Raw genomic sequence first — 22,118 nt, 5'->3', positions numbered from 1 at the left:
CCTTGCTTGATAAATTCAACAATTTCTTGATAAATTCAACAAATTCAACAATAAATTCAACCAAAACGTTGTTTTGGTCCCGCTTCTCAGGAATATACTAAACCACATAACATGGGAGGTGGCTAGGGCTGCCCTCAGGTGTGCATTTTACACCCTGGGAAAGGGGCTCCAGGCTGTACAAACCCCCAGAAAGCCTGCACAGAAAATAAATTCAGGTTAAGACCTGCTGGCCCACTTGGCGGTCACAACAAACCCCAGCCATGCAGCCAGGGACCACAGGAAACTGGTCCCAACCTTTGAACCCCTACAAAGCTTAAGTATCTGGAGCAGCTGTTCCCACTTACAGCTCTCTCTTTGCCAAATTTCTGTTTTAAATGTATTCTAACAGACAAATGAGTTTGATTGGTAGATGTATTTACTACTCTCCTAGAAACATGTGAATAAAGAGGAATCTAGAGTAACATCTAAAAAATCTAGAACTATAAACTGGAATACTGTATTTCAAACAGATAGAAGTCTTCTACTTATATCAGACCTGGGGTCTATCATAGGAGGCCAGGAAGGGAGAGGAATTCTCCCCCTTCTGCAGTGGCTGGAAGGAAGATCTCACATAATGATACTACAACATACATGATACAGCACACTTCACCAAACCTAAATAAAGGGAGGATGGATCAGTCTAACACGTCATTCATTCTATTTAAATGCCATTATGAAAGTCAGTCCATTTGAAAAGCTTATTTCCATCTCTGACAGTCCATATTTCATAAAGCAAGGCAGTGAATTCTGCTGAGCAGAGAAACCTTATGTAAGTTCGTCTCTCAATGCTTCACTCCTTTTATAACCAATCAATATAATCAAATGTAATTAGAGTATCTGGCACAGAGCCTAGTGTATACCACATGCTCAATAAATGCTGGTCTCTCTTCTTCTTTTGTCCCAAATTAAATTGTTTTCTTCCCTGATAATGAGACAAAAGTAGGGTAATTCTAAAAATACAACCATCTCATACAAAATTCAAATATATGAGAATTTCAGATATAGCAAACTAGAACAGCAAATTTTATTTTTGTTGGAAAAAATGATTTAAAGAGGGAAATGGGGATGTTGAAACATGAAAAAAGAGTTAAGACAGCTTGTGAAATAAGGAGTGGAGCTTTCAGCAATGACCATTAGAAAAAGGCTTTTCTCCAAACACCGCATGCTCTCACTCATAAGTGTGAGTTGAACAATGAGAACACATGGACACAGGGAAGGGAACATCACACAGCGGGGCCTGTCAGGGGGTGGGGGCCAAGGGGAGGGAGAGAATTAGGACAAATAGCACACGGGGCTTAAAACCTAGATGACGGGTTGATAGGTGCAGCAAATCACCATGGCACATGTATACCTATGTAACAAACCTACACGTTCTGCACATTTATCCCAGAGCTTAAAATAAAAAAAGAAAAAGGTTTTTCTTTAAATAATGGAAATTAAGGAAGTATTATTGAATAAGGACCTTTTAAATAAAAGTGTGACCTCTTACCATTATGCAGTTCGGGGAAAATAATCCTCAAAATTTAGACTTCTTGCATATTTAAATTTATCCATCATCTATTATCCCCATCTCAATACACAAGAGAGTTAGAACACTTGGAGATGTCTAGTACCAATTACCAGGAAGTTACAAAGGTGACAGGCAGGGCCAGAGGGCATAGGGTGGACAGGAGTTGTTGGACCCCTGCGAGAGCTCAGGGCTATACTCCTTCTGCCTGGACCACTGTGAAGCAAAATATTTTTGCTAAAAATGTATCCCTAAAGTTATGATTGCATAAAATACTGAAGTCGGGCCTGTTGTTAATAGCGTTATTTAAGTGCTCCCCAAAGTAGAGAACACAAAGTAGCACAGGTTTCTCCATGTTGGTGCTAGAATGTCAGGGCGGCGAACAGTCCCTGTGGGCAGCTCTGAATGACTGGCAAGCTCACGGAGTGACCAAGTGAAAGGAAGTGGAAACAACCAGGCTTAGCTCCAGGGAGCAAGGGGCTGGGGGCCGCGGGGGAGGTCTTTCAGAGACCACAGTCACTCAAAAGAAATGAGAGAATCTTCCTTTTTCTGGTAGGAGATCAAGTTAAACAGCTTTTAAAATAACACAGGTCAGCCAGAAATGCTGGCACTGCAATTCCAGCACTTTTGGAGACTGAGGCAGGAGGACTGCTTGAGCCCAGGAGTTCAAGACCAGCCTGAGCAACATAGCAAGATCCCAGTCTACATAAAAAAAATTTTTTAATCAGCTGGATGTGATGGCACAAGCCTGTAGGCCCAGCTACCCAGGAGGCTGAGGCGAGAAAATCACTTGAGCCCAGGAACTGAATGCCACACTGAGCTATGACTGTGCCACTGCACTCCAGCCTGAGAGACAGAGAGACTCTGTCTCTAAAAATCAATCCATCAATCCATCAATCAATCAATCGGGTCTTCAAAAGGAAGAAAAGCTTAAGAAAAACAACTTATTTGCTGGTAGGAATGTAAAATAGCGCAGCTGTTATGGAAAGCAGTATGGCGATTCCTCAAAAAAATAAACACAATTACCATATGATCCAGCAATTTTACCTCTGGGAATAGACATAAGAAATGGAAGAACGAGTTGAAGAGAAATGTGCATATCCATGTTCATAACAGCCAAGGGGTGAAAGCAACCTAAGCATCCATCAGTGGATGAACACATAAGTAAAATGTGGTATCTACACACACAATAGATTATGCAGCCTTAAAATGCAAGAAATTTTGTATATGCTACAACATGGATGAAATCTGTGGACTCTGTGGTAAGTAAAATAAACCAAATACAAAAGGACAAATGTTGCACAATTCCATTTAGATGAGGTATTTAGAATAATCAAATTTACAGAAACAGAAAGTAGCATGGTAGTTGCCAGGGACTGGGAGAAGGAAAATGAGGAGTTCGTGTTTAATGGGGTCAGAGTTATAGTTTGGGAGGATAAAAAAGTTCTGGAGAAGAATGGTGATGACGGTTGCACAGCAATGTGAATGTCCCTAGTATCAGTGTGATGTGTACACTTAAAAATAGTTAAGATGATAAATTTTATGTTACAGATATCTTACTATATTTTTACAAAATAGAAAACCAATTTGTTGGGCATTGTTTTTCAAGCACTTCTAAAAACAGGTGAAGTGTAAGACCAGAAAATAAAGGAGGGTAACTGGTCTTTTCTCCTCCTCTCTCCCATGGCCTCTCAGCCCCTCACAAAGGAAAGATAAGCTACAGGATCTATCCCTGTTGTTAAGTAATGAATGACTGTACTGTACCTCCTGGAAAAACCCTTCCAACTATATATCATCACAGAAAAAAGATAGCTGAGATTTAAATTTCTGATTCATAGACAACTTCCACTACTTTCATTGACAGCCACGAAATGACTAAACAAACAATGTACAAGGTCCAACTGACCCCTCAGCTCAGGAAGCTGCCAGAAATGGCAACTTAAATTATTGTTATAGGAGGTCATGGAGCAAAACCATGGTTTTGGAGGAGCTCAGTTCTTTAAAGAAAAGCCAATAAATCCATAAAAGCTAATGCTATATCAAATGTAAGAAGCTGCCAAAGAGCACATCTATTGGCAAAGCTGTCGAGCATCAGTGAACACATCTGGAAGGGCTGATGGCACCAAGGATCACATGAGCGCAGGAAGCACCCATGGCCCCACTGTAAATTAGACACTGGATGAAGAACAAGGAAGCAGGACAAACTCAATGGCATAATGAAGTCACAACTCAGGGACCTCTTCTTGGCCTCCACCAGCCATTCCCAAGGAAATTCTATTTTAGGAAGACATCTGAAAAGATCACTTAATGTCAGGGTATACCAACTTTAAACAGTAAAAGAGATATAAAGTATAACTCGCATACAAATGCACCCTTGAAACCGTTCATGTTTTTCACATATGGAGTTATGGCTGTTGAAAAGTTGTTCTGGCATGTGAAGAGACTAAAATTCAGATCAATGACTTGTATCTTACATTTTAGCAGCTGACTGTTTTCAGTCTTTTACTGTCATTGTGGCAGTATAGAAGTGCTGTCTCAACAGAAGAAACATTCCTTGAGGGCAAAGAGGAAAACATAAAACATACATAAGATTTGAATTTGACATTTTTAAAACTATTGTAATTTGGTGAGATTTTCAATTAGATTAATCAAAAGTAATAATGATACTAATGTGGTCACCTCTCTAAAATATAGGAAGGAAAGTGCAATTTTTAAAAATAGTCCTATGTTTTTTTTAAAGCAGTGTAAAAAGACAAAAAAAGATATGCACTTGCTTGTCCTGGCTTACAGTCCGGTTAAAAGGAACTAGACATTCCATATTTCCTTGTTTACAGAAGCTCATAAAACTTACATTCTTTAGCTGACTCCTTACAAGGTTTTAATTTCTTTTCACAAAGACAAAATTCTGAACCTTCACAAGGACTCTCTTTTATATACAGACAGTTGAGTTATGGCTTAACTGTAACTATGTTTTAAAAGAGTGTTACTTCAATCACACAGTCCCTGATGCTTATGTGAATTTAACTAGGTCAAAGAAGTGGGAAAATTTAGGAGAAACTATCCTCCACATAAGAACTAGACAGATTTCAATTACTGCTATCCCTCCTTGTCAATTAAAAAGAGACGGGTGCTTGCTTCAGCCCACATATACTATTAAATTAGAATGATAAAGAGAAAGACTAGTATGGTCCCTGCACAAGGATAACAACACAAATTCATGAAGCATTCCATATTAAAAAGAAAACAACAACAAAAACAGAACAGATAAGACAAAAAAGATGGACAATAACCAAGTGAAGAGTCATTGGGGAAATGCAAATCAAAACTACAATGAGATATCATTTCACACTCACTAGATGGCTAAAATCCAAAGACAAGTATTGGTGTAGCAACTGGATTGGTGTACCAATTCAACTGGCTTTGCTAATCAAAATAGCAGGTATTGGTGAGGATATGTTGAAACTAGAACCCTCACACACTGCTGATGGGAAGGTAAAACAGGGCAGCCGCTTTGGAAAATAGTCTGGCTGTTCTTTAAATGGTTAAACACAGGTTACCATATGATCCAGCAATCCCACTCCGAGATACCCAAAAACGTTGAAAATATATGTTCCCGCAAAAACTTATACATGAATGCTCTTAGCAGCACTGTTCTTAATAAACAAAAATTGAAAATAACACAAATGTCCATGAACTGACAAATGGATAAACAACTGTAGAATACAATGAAATATTATACACCAATTTTAAAAGATGAAAACCCACAACATGGGTGACTCTTGAAAACATTATGCTAAGTGAAAGAAGCTAGGCATAAGGACAACATAGTGCATGAATCCACTGCTATGAAACATCCAGAACAGGCAAATCTCTAGAGACAGAAGGCAGATTAACAATTCCCTAGGGCTAGGGAGTTGGGTGGGGCAGAGTTCTGGGGTGATGGCTAAGGGGTCCACTGTTCCTTTGGGAAGTAATAAAAATGTTCTAAAATTGACTATGGTGATGGATGCACAACTCTGAATATACTGAAAACCACTGAACATCTTAAATGGATGAATCATATGATGTATGAATCATATCCTGATAAAGGTGCTTCTTTAAAAAACAAGACTGCACATATCAAAGGGTATATCTATCCAAAGTGGAATTTCTCTTGAAAGTACCCTAACTTCAATACAGTCATCTTTCCAAAACATATCATTACCCCTAACGCAGCAAATGCCCAGAAGCATTCCCAGCACTGTGTATGCAGAAGAGAGGACAGCTAAGAATGGTTAAGATGATTTCTTCACCAAGGGCCGGTTAAAGCTATTCTGCTTTAAATATAAAGAGCACTTAAGGGAAACCTTTTGTCTGATCAATAACTTCGGCTTATTTATTATGTTAGGCAAGATCTGGACCCAAGGGCCAAGCCATCTATCCCAATTCATTCAAAGAAATTTATTTTGCAGATATTTTCCCACCAATTTTTCATCTCTGCTTTAACCACAAAGCTCTCAAGATCCAAGAAAAAAATACCAATTGGAGAAAAAGTCAGAGGAGGGATGGAAAAAGGTTAACAGGGAATATGAAATTTTATTCAAATTTAAAAATCGGCTCTATTTAGGCCAGTCTAGTCATCTCAACAATGTAGGAGATTTAAATTTTAAATGTAAAACCTAAAGATAAACATTACATAAAGAGCACAGTGCACAGTACCTCTTGGTTTAACTCCATGTTACACGGGAATGAATTCCTGCTATATTCATATACCGAGGACAGAACTGAGTCACATGGCCTCATTTTATCTTTTTTTTTTTTTTTGAGACAGAGCATTACTTTGTTACCCAGGCTGGAGTATAGTGGTGCAATCTAGGCTCACTGCAACCTTCCTAGGTTCAGGTGATTCTCCTGCCTTAGCCTCCAGAGTAGCTGGAACTACAGCTGGAATCACACCACCACGCCCAGCTAATTTTTATATTTTTTAGTAGAGGTGGGATTTCACCATATTGGCCAGGCTGGTCTCGAACTCCTGACTTCATGATCCACCTGCCTCAGCCTCCCAAAGTGCTGGGATTACAGGCATGAGCTACCGCACCCAGCCTCATTTAATCTTCTAAACAACCCTAAAAGTTCAATTTTACAGGTGATCCTACTCATGATGGCCATCTTAGGACCTCATTCCAAGGAAACAAGATTTCAACAGAAGCCCATCCTCATGCTCACTAAAGGGCTGCAGCTGACGCGAACACCACATGGAGTTGTGAAAAATCAACTTATTAAACCACCAGAGGCTGCTAATAAGGGAACCACAAGGTCATATGTCTCTTTAGACCTCTAGCTTTCAAAGTACTGTTACCATAAACCTACTGAGAAATTCGTTGTAAATCATGATATGGTAAATGTGTGTAAAAATATTTCCAAAAATACAATTGCAATGACAACCTGTGTCATACAATGTTATTTGCTATTCCAGCCTCTCTGGTCTATTACAGTTCACTGGAAGGAGGAGAGGGAGGGAGGAAAGTGGTATAGCTTACGGAACTGTTTTCAGGACCACTTGTGGCTCATGGCTTGCAATTTGAAAACCACTGCATGTACCCGTTCTGAGCATCCCTCAGCACTTGGAATTCACCAGTCTCACTACATATCCCATCATCCACAAGCAGGTGACCCAGTGGAAGAATGGTGCAGCCTACTGAAGACAACAGTCATAAGGCAACATTCTGAAAGATGGAGTTCTGTCTGTCTCACACAACACAGTACACGCTTTGACTCATCTGTCTCCCCAAAGTAAGAAGATACTGGTCTAGGAATCAATAGGATAAGTAGGAGTGGCCCCTCTCACTATTACCCTAATAACCCACTCCAAAAATTTCTGTTTTTCATCCCTGCTAGTACAGAGGACCTGGTTTTAAGGGAGCTACTAAAGGGAGACAGCAATGTTTCCTGTGAACTGGAAGGTGAGACTGCCACTGAGTCATTCTGGGCTCCTCAGCCACTAAGCCAAGAGGCCAATGAGGAGGACACACTGCCAGTAGGAGTGAGAGGACCCTGGGTTGCTGCCTCCCAAAGGGTCAGGAAGGACCACGGCTTCCTTCTTCAGGGCAGCTCTTAGTACTTCCATCTAATGTAAAAGTTAATGGAAAACCACAGCAATCCAGCAAAAGACAGAACCACTGAGAATTCAGACCTTAAGGTACAGAAACCTAATGAGCTGAAGTGGCTGAGTGCAAAGGAAACATGGAACAGGTAACAGGAGAAGAAAAATACAAATCTCAACTACTGTCAAGTGGCAGATATTATATTTCCTTCTTGCTTTTGGGGAGACAGAGAGAAAACCAATTTCTTCTCCTTCCTCTTGCATTGTATACAAGCATTGTTGAAACTTACCTCTACAATTTAACTCTGGGTAACACAACATTCAAGCAGAACTTTAGCTAAATTTAAGTGGGAATTAACAAAACCCCACAACAGGTAATGTGACTACCTCCTATAGATGGATACACTAATGAGACTTGGTGACACTGCATTTTAGGGAGCTGGTGAGAACAACATCTTCATTTGTGTGAGAATGTTTATATTCTGTTAGATGAAAAGAAAGTAGTTTTTGTTGTGTGGAAGTTAAAATATGTTTAGGAGCATAGGTCTAGATACTGAATATTCAAAGGGGTGGGCTGGCCAATTATATGGCTATTCTCTCCCTGCTCCAACCCATATCCTTCCAAACTCAGCTTTGTAACTCTGAAAACCGTATTGCTGTTTTACCAGTTGGCTCCCTGTTAGGCTCTGCTACCAGGGCACACTAGAGGGAGACTAGCTCCTTCTTTCTGCTGGCTTTAGCTCCCAGTGTCGCCCCAGCAACACTTCTTCACCAAGGCAGCCGCAGTTCCTTCTAGCACAGCAGCTGAATCTGGCCTGCAAGTTTTCAGCACTTACAGAACTAGCCTCTTACACTCCCCTCAGAAACACCTGCGCCACCACCCACTCCAGAGGTCGGGGTTTCAGCTCTGTGGGGCCTCTCCTCGAAGCTTCTAAAGATTTCATAAAGATTCCACCCAATTTGCCCCCAGCCCTACAGTTGATGGCTACTTCCTATAGCCACTACCTCCATGATATCTTAGTGTTTGCTTTTTATCTTTTCAGTTACCTACTTATTAACAACTTTATACCTAGTAACAATTCTTTATATTTAATTATCTGTTAAAATAAGTGGAATAACTTTTGCTTCCATGCTGAACACTGACTTTGTATTACATTAGTTTATATCATCAGAGAAGATATGAAAATGGCCATGAGCACATAAAAAGATGTTCAACATCCTTAGTCTTGAGAAAAATGCAAATTAAAACTACAATGACATCCCACTACATACCTATTATGATGGCTAAAATTTTAAAAGACTGATACAGTGAGTGTTGGCAAGGATGTAGAGTAGGTGAAACCCTCATATATTGTTGACAAAGCCACTTTGGGAAACAGTTACCACATGACCTAGCAATTCTACTCCTAGGTATCCACCCAAGAAAAGTGAAAACACATGTCCACACAAAGACTAGCATACAAATGTTCACAGCAGCATTATTCATGACAGCCAAAAAATGAAAACAAGCCAAATGGCTATCAACTGGTAAACAGATAAACAAAATGTGGTTTATCCAGACAACAGAATGGAATACACTATTTGGCAATAAAAAGGAATGAAGTACTGATACATGCTACAAGCATAGACAAATCTCAAAAGGGGCCTGATGCAAAGGCTACATATTGAGTGATTCCACTTACATAAAATGTTCAGAAAAGGCAAATCTATAGAGACAGATTAGTGGTTGCCTGGAGTTGGGGGTACAGAGAAACTGCTAATGGGCATGAGACTTCTTTCAAGAGTAATTGAAATGTTCTGAAATTAGATCATGGTGATTACTGCACAAACGTGCAAATTTACTAAAACTCATTGAATTGTACATTTAAAATTCAGAATGCTGTGAAATAAAAGACTAGGAAAAACATTTCAAGAAAATCTAGTGTCATAGGCACATGAAATAAATCATAAGAAACCACAACACACTGATATGCAAAAATGGAACATTTGTGTCCGCACATGTATATAATTACATGTAATAAATACAGCAGGCCTAAGAACCAAACCATGTTATAAAGAACACGTTTCAAATGCTAAAGGATAGGTTTGGTAAGAGACGTTAAAGAAATGTCCACCTTAAGTGAAAGATGGTTTCACTGCTTCAAAACAGAACAGATGGGATAGTATCAGCATTCAGATCTAGCTAACATCATTATAGAGAAAGACAACATTTTGAAGTTGAGAAAATACTCTCTTGTGAAGAAACAGGTTTTTCATTTTTTTCTTTAGGAATGCCTCTTAATAGTGACATTGCCAAGGAACACAGACTAATGATGCCTCATTATAAACCCACAAAGCCTAACTGACCATTGGTATTAAATACAACCAAATACATCATGTTCATCACTGAAATTGTGCTTGACTTTGAAAACAAATGTGACCTTGAACTCAGGTTTCATTACAATGTACAAGTAAAGGAACTCTGAAGATGGAACCACTCCCTCCCCTAATCTTACCATTCAAAAACAGGCAAATAGTTTTTTTTAAAACGACTGACTCAGATTTTGAATTCATTTTTTGATTCCTGGATGATGAAAAATGTTCATGCTTGCCATCAGAGTTTAACAGGAAAAGAACTAATCTTTAGCCCATAGTTCAATGCATTCATATTTTAAGAAGATTCCTCTCCAAAAACCCATGTAAATTATCTCAAAAAGGAATACTAACAACATAGACTTTATAATAAATATCTTATTTTCCATAATTGATGCTCTTATCACTTTTAAAAATTAATTTCAGGTGCTTTTATAGCATAAAATTTTCTAGAATAGAATTCCAATTTGTAACATTGTGCCTAAAGGAAATGTCTATAAATTGAACAGACGTCACTTCAAATGTTATCCAGGAACTAATTAAGCCATGAGACGTGGGTCACCTGAACAAATGCTCTTCCATTACAGACGAAGGCTCAGAGAAATAAACTAACTTGACCGAAGTCACCCAGCTGGTATCTGAAATACGAGCCAGGGCTCTCTAACTCCAAAGTCCCTGCTTTTTCCAGTATGCCACATTAAATCCTGTTAACAATGAGCACAATATAAGGAGGACTTAAAAATCATAAAGTATTTGTACACATAAGGTTCTGAAGAATGTGAACTTACAGTTCTTTACATAGTTATATTGGTTCCTTAACATAGCTGTGGTCCTCTATTTGAGAAACCTAAAGCTAAGCTAAGTCCTTTTCATCTAATAAAAGGGGCAGTATAAAACCACAGAGCCAAAGAACATCGATGAAAATGTTAAGTGGTCAGGGGTCACTATCACTGTCCCAGGCCGCCTAGGAAAACTTTCCAAACAGCAAACATGGTTCATGCATAGCCAATGTAAAGCTTTTGTTTTCAGGCCTGCTTCATGTTCCACCTTCTTCCATGGAAGATGAGGAATTATTCCTACTGTTCCTGAGGAGAACCACAGTAAATTCAAGGGCTGATATCACAACAGCCTGCTTAGGGCATTTTAAAACACATCTCTAAAGAGAGAGAAAGAGAAATTTGATTCCTCCAACTTCCACAAATGAACACACGCAAGGACACTTCTGGGAAGATATGCTTCTTGATTTCATAATAGCCGGTACCTGGGTTAAATCTATTAGGCAGTCAAAGAAACATCCTAATGATTCAAATTTCCTCGGGAGAACTAATGATAACCCATCAGAGTCACCAATGTGGGTCACTGACTGGAGGTCACCAGGAGGTCAAGGTACATTTTAATGCTAAGTGGCTTCAGTCCAAAGAGTGCCAATGAGATTACACACTGTTAAAACTGATTCAAAAATCCATTCAAATATATGCACCCCTAAAACCCCTCTTTGGGAGAGATAAGCCTGAGGCTAGGTCCTTTTCCTCAGCTGAAAGGGAAAGTACTATAAATGTATTAATTTACATGACATAAATTAAAACAGAGCTGGTATTTTGTTTACACTGGAAATACCAAACCTGTATAGTTTAAAAGGAATTCTTGAAGAGTCTGTTTCCAAATATCACAAACTCTTGTACTTGGCAACCAACAAGAATGTCAACCAATGTGAAAGTCTTTAAATTAGCAGATGTCTATTTAATTAAAAATTAACAGAAATCAGGAATAGTGAAGTTACACACTCCCATAGTTCAGAGTTACCTAAAAATGAAAGTTTTAATTTCAATTCATTAAACATGTAGGAGCAGATTCAGTAGTCTAAGTAAGACATCATTGGCTTTTAGGAACAAATATATCAACAACTGTTAAAGAACAGTTCCTTGTTATGAAAGCTACAAATTCTAGGACATATGTTTTAAGACATCTGAGCACAGGTAACAGATTTAAATATACATACACCTTCCTATCCACCAGGTGAGAACTAAAAACTAAAAAGCATTTTGATAACATGCTTAATTTCTTATATATCATTTCATTCAGCCAGGCCCAGTAGTAGTACAGAAGACAAAAATAAATATTCCACCTTAGTTCTAAAACAGAAAATCTGAATATGAAAGACAGATTAGATTACAAGATATGGGCTGCTCTGGGAGGATCAACCAGGACCAATATGTAAAGACTCTAATAACCAGCGGTGCCCTAAAATAGGATAAGCCATTTGTGAGGGAATGAAACTACTGCCCCAAGGAGGTGCTCATGCATGAGCGGGAATGCCAGCGGATGAAGTACCTCAATGGCAAATGAACTAGTGCCGTCAAAGATCCCAGCAGCCTTCAATGGGATGGATTTTCCACGTTGTAGACACTAGCGATGAGTGCAATTTCAGTTAGGCAAAATGGAAGCTCGTGCATATTTGATCGTGAAGGTGGTCTGAAGGGATGGCACAGGAGGCCCAATATACCTAACCTGTAGAGGGCACATCTTACATCTCGCCTATTGCAACAATGTTACAAGTGAGGACACTGAGGCTTAAAGATGGTTAAAGACCAAAGTCACAGAGAACTGAGTGTCTGAACTAGGACTTCTACTCTCACGTCACCAGACTTCAGATTAAAATTCTTTCTACTCTACCATGATGGTTTTCTGTCAGGTTCCCAGAAGAACCTCAAATGCTCCTTACACATTGATGTGCTGAGGAAATAAAGGTTTTATATTTAGAGAGGAAAAAATAAAGATCAAAATGCCCGGCCAACTTCAGGGGGTCTGCGATGGGCTCTGACATGAAGACCGCGTCTTTTCTTCCAACTTCTAATCATGAAATATATTCAAACCAGGTGCTCCATCTAGTGGATTACTAGAAGATCCTCAGGATGAGAGAAAAGCACATTTTTAATACTGTTCAGCTCACACAATCCTAAAGCATTCATTTACTATCCCATACCTCATATCAAAAATAGCAACACTAGAAAAGAGATTATGAAGATTACAAGCTTTCAGAAGTCAAGGATGAATTCATTCCAACTGGTTAAAACTGCATTCGAAATATGCTTCCTCCTTCATTTCCCCAGTTTCCCCCAACATAAGTACAGAGTTGGCGTGGCAGGTCACATCACAAGTAATCGAGGTAAAAGCTCCCCAGTGGCACACCCAGCAAGTGTAACTCCAACCTGACGCTGAAGCTCCCCGAGATTCCACAGCCCCTTGATAAACTGTGGTTACTAATCCTCTTAAGCCCAGGACCTTCTTTCCAAAGAGAAGAAAAATCTGTGGTGGGAAAAACCCAGGCTCAGAAGTCAGCCAGTTCCTGGTTCTGTCAGTTTCTGACTGTTGTAAACTTGAGTCAGTCATTAAACTTCTGCCTCAGCTTCTCATTTGCAAAACATGGATAATGGCATATTCCTCAGGGGTGCCATGAGGATGGAGAGGTGACAAAAGGAATGTACCTAGCACACTTCCTGAAACACCGCAGCACTCAAAGAACAGCAGAGACAGACAGGTGGACCTGAGTAGGCTCTCTCCTCCCATTTAAGGGCCCTTTAGCTCCCTTCCTTAATCTCCAAATTTCTATTTTAAAAAGGTAACAAAAATGGTGAGCAGAGTTGCTGGAAGACATAGAGATGCGTAATAATAAGGAACAGTCAAGGAACTGTTATTTGGTGTGGCCAGGACATAGGCAGTAAAGGTAGATGCCAGGAGTTGAGGTGAAGCAGACGAGCAGTTCCTTGTAAACCATATGGATGCATTTGGATGTCACCCAGCAACCAATGTGCAACCACCGGATTATCCTCCCATTACCCCAATCTGTCATATTCTAACACTGTTCCAAAACTTTCACAGTCACCTACTTTCTAAAGAATGAAGTGGAATAGCCTTAACGAGGTGGGTTTCTGAATCTTTGTTCCTGTCTTCTGCCTCAGCTTCCCATTTGGTATGTCAACTTTCATGTGCAGTTTCACCCAAGACATGTGCTTTAAGTGCAGAAGAAAGGTCAAATTTAATAACATCAATTATGGAACATAAGTTGTGTCATAACTCTCAATCTCTCAAATTTGAATGAGCAGATTTAATATTAGTAGTAAACATCCTGAACTCCAATCAAATGTAATGTAACACAAAATATGAATGAACACTGTCAGAGACTGATGAACACCTCCCTCACCCTAACATCTATCCTTCACTTTTGATATAGTAATGGCAGCATCAGTGGGCTTCTGGCTAACCAGGCAAGACTACATTTCTCAGCCTCTCTTGCACTAAAGTGTGTCTACCGGACTGGGTTCCAGCTAACGGAATGTACGCAGAAGTGATATGTGCAATTTTAAAGCCATGCACTTAAATGGGAAGGAGTACACCATCCCCTTACCATCTCCCTTTTCTGCTACAAGAAAGCACTACGTGGAAAATAGCAGAGCAACAAGATAGAAGGAACCTGGGACCCCAAAGTGGTAGAGTCATCAATCAACCCTGAACTGTTTACACTTGGACTAAGCATAAACTTAACTTCCATCCTTTATAAGGCATTATTCTTTGATCTTTGTTAGAGTATATTCTAACTGTGATGGTTTCTTTTATGTGTCAACTTGGCTAGGCCATAGTACCCAGATATTTGGTCAAACACATGTGGATACTTCTGTGAAGGTAATTTTTAGATGAGATTAACATTAAATCAATAGACTGAGTAAAACAGATGGCCCTCCATAATCCAGGAGGGCCTCATCCAGTCAGCTAAAGACCTTAAGAAAAGGACCAACCTCTTCTGCGGAAGAAGAAATTCAGAAAACAGATTTTCTTTGAACTCCAATTGCAACATCAACTATTCTCTGGGTCTCCAGCCTGTCAGCCTTCCAGCCTGCCTGCCTGCCTAGCCTAGGAATTTTGGACTTTTAAGCCCCCATGATTGTTTAAGCCAATTCCTTAAAATAGAAAGAGACATATGGATACATGGATATATAATATATATACATACACATCTTATTGATTCTGTTTCATTAGAGAACCCTATTATGCTGTTACAAACTGAATATTTGTGCTCCCCATCCCACCAAATTCTTATGTTGAAACCGGTATGTGGAGGAGGGAAGTCTGGGAGGCAATTAGGTCATGAAGGTGAAGCCCTCATGAATGGATAGGTTTAGTGCCCTTATAAAGTAGAGGCCAGAGAGCTTGCTAGCACTCTTTCTGCTATGTGAGACTACAATCTGACTGCAACATGGAAGAAGGTCCTCATCAGAACCCAACCATGCTGACACCATGATCTCGAACTTTCAGCCTTCAGCACTGTGAGAAATAAATCATTGTTGTTACTAAGCCACCTGGTTGATGGTATTTTTTATAGCAGCTGGAGCTGACTAAGACACTAACACTGAAACAACTAAGAAACCTGAAAACCAACATTTTGTCCATTCAACAACTATTTGGACCTGTATGTGCCAGGCACAGTATAGGCTCTGCAAATATAATTGAGAATAAGATATCATTTCTGCCCTCATAGAGCTCACACTCTGATGGACTTTTTATGACTGTGGACTACAGTATTTTTTAAATAGACAATGTACTTAATGCCATTGATCTGTATACATAAAAGTGGTTAAAATAGTAAATTTTAAAATAGGAAGATTTACCAACCAACCAGAGAGTAAAAATAAACTAATAAACAAAAAGCAGGAGATGCAATTCTCGCCTCTGATAAAGTAGACTTTAAAGCAACAAAGATCAAAAGAGGCAAAGAAGGATATTACATAATGGCAAAAGGATCAATGTAACAAGAAGAGCTAATGATTCTATAGATCAACGAGATAGAAAATTAACAAGGACATCCAGGACTTGAACTCAGACCCGGAACAAGTAAACTTAATAAACATTTATAGAACTCTCCACTTCAAATACACAAAACATACATTACCACCTCACACCTATTAGAAAAGTGGCTATATAATTGGAAGTAAATCACTCCTCAGTAATCGCATAGCATTTCATAGGTTTAAATGAAATATTGGTTGGCTGTTTGTTTGTTATCTTCTTCCCTTATTCCTTCCTGATTACATCATTAAGTATAATTATCATTATAAAAGAGGTTTTTAATAACCATTACTAAATTGCATTCTAGCCTGGGCAAGAAAGCAATACTCCCATTCTCTCTCCCTCTTTCTTTTCCTTTTTCCTCCTCCCCATTCTCTCTCTCTCTTTCTCTTCCTTTTTCCACCTCCCCATTCTCTCTCTCTCTTTCTCTTTTTTCTTCCTCCTTTTCTAAAAAAAATGAAAATAAAAAAATAAAATAGTAAATTTTATTATGTATATTTCGTTACAATAAAAATTGCAAAAAGAGAAGAAAATTATTCAAAAGAACCAAAATTAATTCAGTGATTTAAAGTTTCAAATCATATACCTGATTAAAGATGTGTATCCAGATATATAAAGAACTTTCAAATCTCAACAATAAGAAAACCAATAAAAAAATACACAAAGATTGGAACAAACAGTTCCCCCCACCAAAAAAAAAACACACAGAAAGCAATACATAAAAGACGCTCAAAATTATTACTAATCAGGGATATTAAATTTAAAACTGAATGAGATACTCCTACCTACTTATTAAATGGCTACAGTTAAAGACTGGACATACCAAGTATTGGCAAGGATGTGGAGCACATGAACTCTCATACTCTGCTGGTGGAAATATAAAATGATATCACTACCTTAGAAAACAATCTTGCAGTTTCTTAAAAAGTATACATTTACCAGTTATACAATCCAAACATTCTACTGCTATTATAGATATCTACCCAAGAGAAATTAAAACATATATCCATACAAAACTTTGTACACAAATATTCATGGCAACTTTATTGGTAATAATCAAAAACTGGAATCAACCCAATATCCATCAACAAATGAACTGATTGATAAATTATGGTATATGTCCACATAATCAAATGAACTCATCAATATAAAGAAATGAACTATTGATACATACAACAACATGAATGCTTCTCAAATTAATTATGTGAAGAAGCAAGACAAAAAAGTAGAGTTCATACTATGATTCCATTTTTATAAAAACGAATTCAGAGTAACAGAAAGCAGCTCTGTGATTAGATTACCTAAGGATGAGGAAAGAGCAGGCAGAATGGATGATAAAAGGCACAAGGAAACTTCTGGGGGTGATGGATATGTACATCATCTTGAATGTGTTAATGGTTTTACAGATGCGTGTATAGCCAAAACTTATCAAATTGTATGTTTTAAATATGTGCAGTTTAATGTATATCAATTACCATCAATAAAGCGATTTGAGGGGAAATTGTCTTTAAGTAGCATTTTCACACAACAGCCTCTCAGATGTATGCTCACTTGTTTTAGCTTGAATCTATTCAGACTCTAAAGTAAATAACCTAGTCTTTATAGTGAACTGAAAATAACTAGTAAGCTGAAAAGATGGTTTTATGCCACTTTCAACTCAAAATTAGCTTCTGATAAACTCACATTTCACACTCTGTCCCTTGAAAAACAAAAGGATTTCAGTTTTCCCACGTGCCATGTGTGGCATCTCTCTTGGGAAAGCACATTTACACTCAGCCTGTGCACATGTGTATTCCTTAAAGGGGGATTATGAAACGGAAGGATAAGTGGTACCTAGAAGTTACTGCGCACAGCATTAACTTTGGTTTATCCAGCATCTGTGGATAAACCAAAGTCCTCCTAATTCCACTATGAGAATTTCTCAAAGCACAACGAAAAACTCACAAATATAATACCTAATGGATGTCTTAGATGTTATGCATGTTTGTTGCATGACATTCATTATTCCACATCATCTTCTGATTGTAAAACATTAAATAACTTCACTTTTTAATCCATTTGATTTCTATCCGCCTACTTTCCTAGAGAATTTCTAAACAAAACTCTGTGCTATTGCATTTACTATATCCAGCATAGAGTACAAAAGCTGTCAGAAAACAACTTTTACAGATTAATTTTTTAAGGCTCTATTCTAAAAACAACATCTGTTTGGATAATAAGTCCAGTAAACAAAACACTTTTTGAAGTTAGAAAATTTATTGTTTTGTATACAAAATAATTATGCTCACAAACTCTACAATACATAAGGCAGGAGTCTTAACAGTCAGGACACTCCAGCTCACAAAATAAAACCTTTAATTGATGGGTGTTAAAATGGCTCTACAATCTAACTTTTAAATATATTATTGCCAACCATGACTCATGGGAAGAAAACAGTTTTTTTCATTTCTTAATACTTGAAAGTTACTTCATTTTTAACTGCTAAAATAAAAGAAAATCCTGCTCTTAAATGAAACTGTGGGAAAATGTTACAAAGAAGAAAATGTGTTAGAAAGTCATGTGTAATATTTTAATTTAATATCAATGATAATAATAAAACATACTGGCTATTCTCTGCAAAATGATGCCACCGGGTTACCATTCTCTCAACAAGCACTATGTTAGGTGGTACAAATATAGTGAAGTAATTCATTCCCATAAGGTCTGTCTACTAGAGTTTTCTACAAGAGGTGAAGAGGAGCCCATTCTTGGTAACAGACTGTTTCCCTTTGCTCAACCATCAGCGCAGTAACACCATTAAGGGCTGAGAACTATTATACCTTAAACACAAAATCCTATCTGGCCTGTCCTATGGACTTAAAAATTTCTGATAGCACTGAGGGGGTAGACAGCCCTGATTTGAGGAGTTCCAGCTCCACCTCTTACTGGCATGTAAACCTTAACAAGTTACTTAATCCCTCTAAGGCTCAGTTTTCTCATCTGTCAAATGGGGACAGCAACAGTACCTACCTCTAGCATATTAACTAATGTGAGCTATTACCATATAGTTCCCCTATGAAGTGAATGCTTGTGTTTCCCCAAAACTCGCATGTTGAAATCTAATCCCCAATGTAACATTTGGAGACAGAGCCTTTAGGAGGTGACTAGGCCCTGGCAATAGTGCCCTTATTAGAAGAGACAAGAGAGGGTTTGTTTTATCTCTCCCCTGCAACCTGCATGTAAGGATATAGTAAGTCACCATCTTCAAACCAGCAAGAAGGCCCTCACCAGACACCAGATCTGCAGGTGCCTTGATTTTAAACTTCCAGCCACCAGAACTGTGAGAAACAAATGTCTGTGTTTAAACCACCCAGCCTATGGCATTTTGTTACAGCAACCCAAACTAAGGCAAGTCCTTTTTATATCACAGTCAACAGACGCCATAATCTATCAGTACTGCTAAGACCCAAATGAAAACTGAAAAAATAAAAAATAAAAAACTGACGCTGACTTTCTGAGAAACCAACAATATTGTAGTTAGAAATACATAAATTTCAAAAAAAAAAATGTGTTCATGGTGATTATATAAATAAAGCATTCTACTTTAAAACTCAATCCAAACATTATGCCAGATTTAGTGGCAGCATAAATTATTCATGGATTCCCCCAGAATTCAAAATATCATTCACCAAACATTTATGGAGCGCTCCCACTGTGTGCCAGACAAGGGAGAGGATACACAGAGACAAGACCTGCCCATCCTAGAGGAGTCCATAACAGAGGGTGGGGAAATTAGTAGGGAGGGAGGACACAAATATTAATAGAATGTATTTGACCCACCCCTTCCTGACTCCTGCTCCACCCAGGACCCTCCAAAGCATGGGTGAATGAGACATTCCCTAAGTCAGCAATGTAATAAAAGATGGCTTTATTCCTCTAAAGCAAACAAAATGAAAACTGGTTTGGCAGCCCACATAAATGTTTGAAGAGTTGGTTTTCTGGTTCCTAGTCATTCTACTAATACCCAAGGTGGGCCCTGCAGAACCTTTATCCAGAGATGTCTAAGAGTCATCAGTTAACAGTGCGGAGCTACTGTGTGTGGGGCCACTGAACATCTGTGACCAGAGCACCTATGAAAGGTATACTGGGAGCATGAAGAGGTTCAAGCAGGACAGTGGGAAGAAACAAGCTGCTTTCTCCTCCTACTCTGCTAAAGAGAACATGAAATGACAAGCAGATGCATTTTTTCCCTTGATTTCTCTATACTCCTATACTTTTAAAATGTTCTACTGGCCAAGCACAGTGGCTCACACCTGTAGTCCCAGTACTTTGGGAGGCCAAGGCCAGTAGATCGCTTGAGCCCAGGTGTTCAAGACCAGCCTGGGCAACATGGTAAAACCCTGTCTCTACAAAACATAGAAAAATTAGCCAGGCGTGATAGCATGTGCCTGCAGTCCCAGTTACTTAGGAAGTTGAGGCAGAGGATTGCTTGAGCCCTGGAGGTCGAGGCTGCAGTGAGCTATGATCACAGTGACATTCCAGCCTGGGCAACAGGGTTACTGTCTCAAAAAAAGTTTTGCCACAAGCTAAGAATGAACTACATTGTCTAAAACTATCACTCCCCAGAGGGAGACACCTAGTGCAGGCCACAGGGTGCCTGAAGTACACTTCCTACTCCTCAGGATACAGATGGAGACTGTAGTAGGTTAGATGGTGTCCCCAAAAAGATATATCCATGGCCTAACTGCCAGAACTTGTGAATGTGACCTTATTTGAAAAAAAGGATCTTTGCAGCTATAATGAAGGATCTTGAAATAAGATAACCTGAATTACCCAGGTGGACCCTAACTCCAATGACAAGTAGACTAATAAGAGACAGAAGTGGAGAAGACACAGATACAGAGAAGGCCACATGAAGACAGAGGCAGAGATTGGGATGACACTGCCACCAGCCAAGGACCACCTCCAGAATCTGGAGGAGGCAAAGAATTCTCTCCTTAAGTCCCCAGTGGGAGAACGGCCCTGCCAGATTTCAGACTTCTGGTCTCCTAGAAGTGTGAGAGAATAAGTTTCTGCTATTTTCAGCCACCACGTTGTGATAATTTGTTACGGTAGCCCTAGGAAACAAATACTGAGACCAATATGATTACCATGGGACCAATTTGGTTAGCACGGGAAACTCTGTGGTTGGAAGAATTTTCTGATGGCCTTCAATCGGCAGCCTGCAATAAGTCAGGCCCCTTTATTTCTGTTACAGATAATAATTCTAACAATTCTAACAGATATTATCGCTGTGCTACAAATAGTCACTGATGCACCAAAAGATAACTGCCTTGAGACTCAGGCAGCAAGATGTGGCAGAGCAGCATTTTGTGAGATTCCTGTGAATCTGGTCTTTTTTCTTCCCCTCCATGCCGTCTGTCCAAAACATGTCCAGTGTGAGTACACTGTCCAGCCTCCTCTTCCTGTACATCAGCTGCCTCCCGTCAGTCCCGCCGAATGGGGATGCTTCCCAGACTTCTAAATGGGGGACATGAGTCCCAGGGTCTGGCTTGGAAGACGGTACGGCTACCACCCCAGACAGAGCAGGTTTAGGGACAATGACTGACTTTAGTTTAGGACATGGATTGGAGGTGCCTAAGGGACATCTGGTGTAGGGGCCAGCAATCTCCTGTCAAAAGAAGAAGGAACATGAAAATATTTTTAGATCTTGATTGAAATATGTTAACACCAATGAGTTACTATTCCCCAGGTGCTTACATTTTTAGACATTTTACTTTCAACTGTGGAACAGAAAGATTTGTCACAGTTATATAAATGGGCCAAAGATTGTCTCTAGGTAGTTTATTTCTTCGCTGCAGGTGGAGACCAGTTAACACAAAAGCCCTCCAGCGTCAGACTCAAATTTTTATACATCCAATTATTTTAAAAATAGCCCAAATGGGCAGATCTTTGGCCATGCAGCCTGCTTCACACACCCAGTGAAGTCCTGCTGACAACTGTCACCCACTGACAAGATAGGCCCTTACAAGGCCCCAGGCAGCTATGGCCCTTCTGAGCTCTCTGACCCAGAGACTCCCACAGCACTGCCAAGTGACATCATCTAGGCACATGGCACCACCTAGACATAGCCCCTTCTGAGTGGTGGCCCCAGATGGCCTCACCCCATGAGGGACATCCCTCCTCAAGCAACCCTATCCCCCCACCATCCAATAAAGTTCATGGGTCACTGCCTCTCAGAGTCACATCTTCTTCTTTGGCCAGCCCCAAATCCCTGGAAGCCCCTACAGTGATCTCAGTAGGTCATTTAGGCAAAAG

The 22,118-nt window shown here is 39.3% G+C and overlaps 1 protein-coding gene and 1 non-coding gene across 6 annotated transcripts in view; one reads left to right on the top strand and one right to left on the bottom strand.

Annotated features, from left to right (window-relative positions):
- Positions 1-22,118, bottom strand: part of DOCK9 (dedicator of cytokinesis 9) — a 303,837-nt gene that overhangs the window by 239,376 nt on the left and 42,343 nt on the right. The gene's annotated exons all lie outside the window — the stretch shown is intronic.
- LOC135268983 (U6 spliceosomal RNA) lies at positions 4,674-4,783 on the top strand. Its single transcript, XR_010337312.1, has one exon. It is a non-coding gene; the product is annotated as a U6 spliceosomal RNA (small nuclear RNA).

The sequence above is a fragment of the Aotus nancymaae genome, unplaced genomic scaffold (assembly GCF_030222135.1).
Source record: "Aotus nancymaae isolate 86718 unplaced genomic scaffold, 86718_ANA_hifiasm-v0.15.2.pri h1tg000048l, whole genome shotgun sequence".
Taxonomy (NCBI): domain Eukaryota; kingdom Metazoa; phylum Chordata; class Mammalia; order Primates; family Aotidae; genus Aotus; species Aotus nancymaae.
The sequence above is the reverse complement of the archived record's forward strand: the minus strand, read 5'-3'. Positions and strand labels throughout refer to the sequence as shown.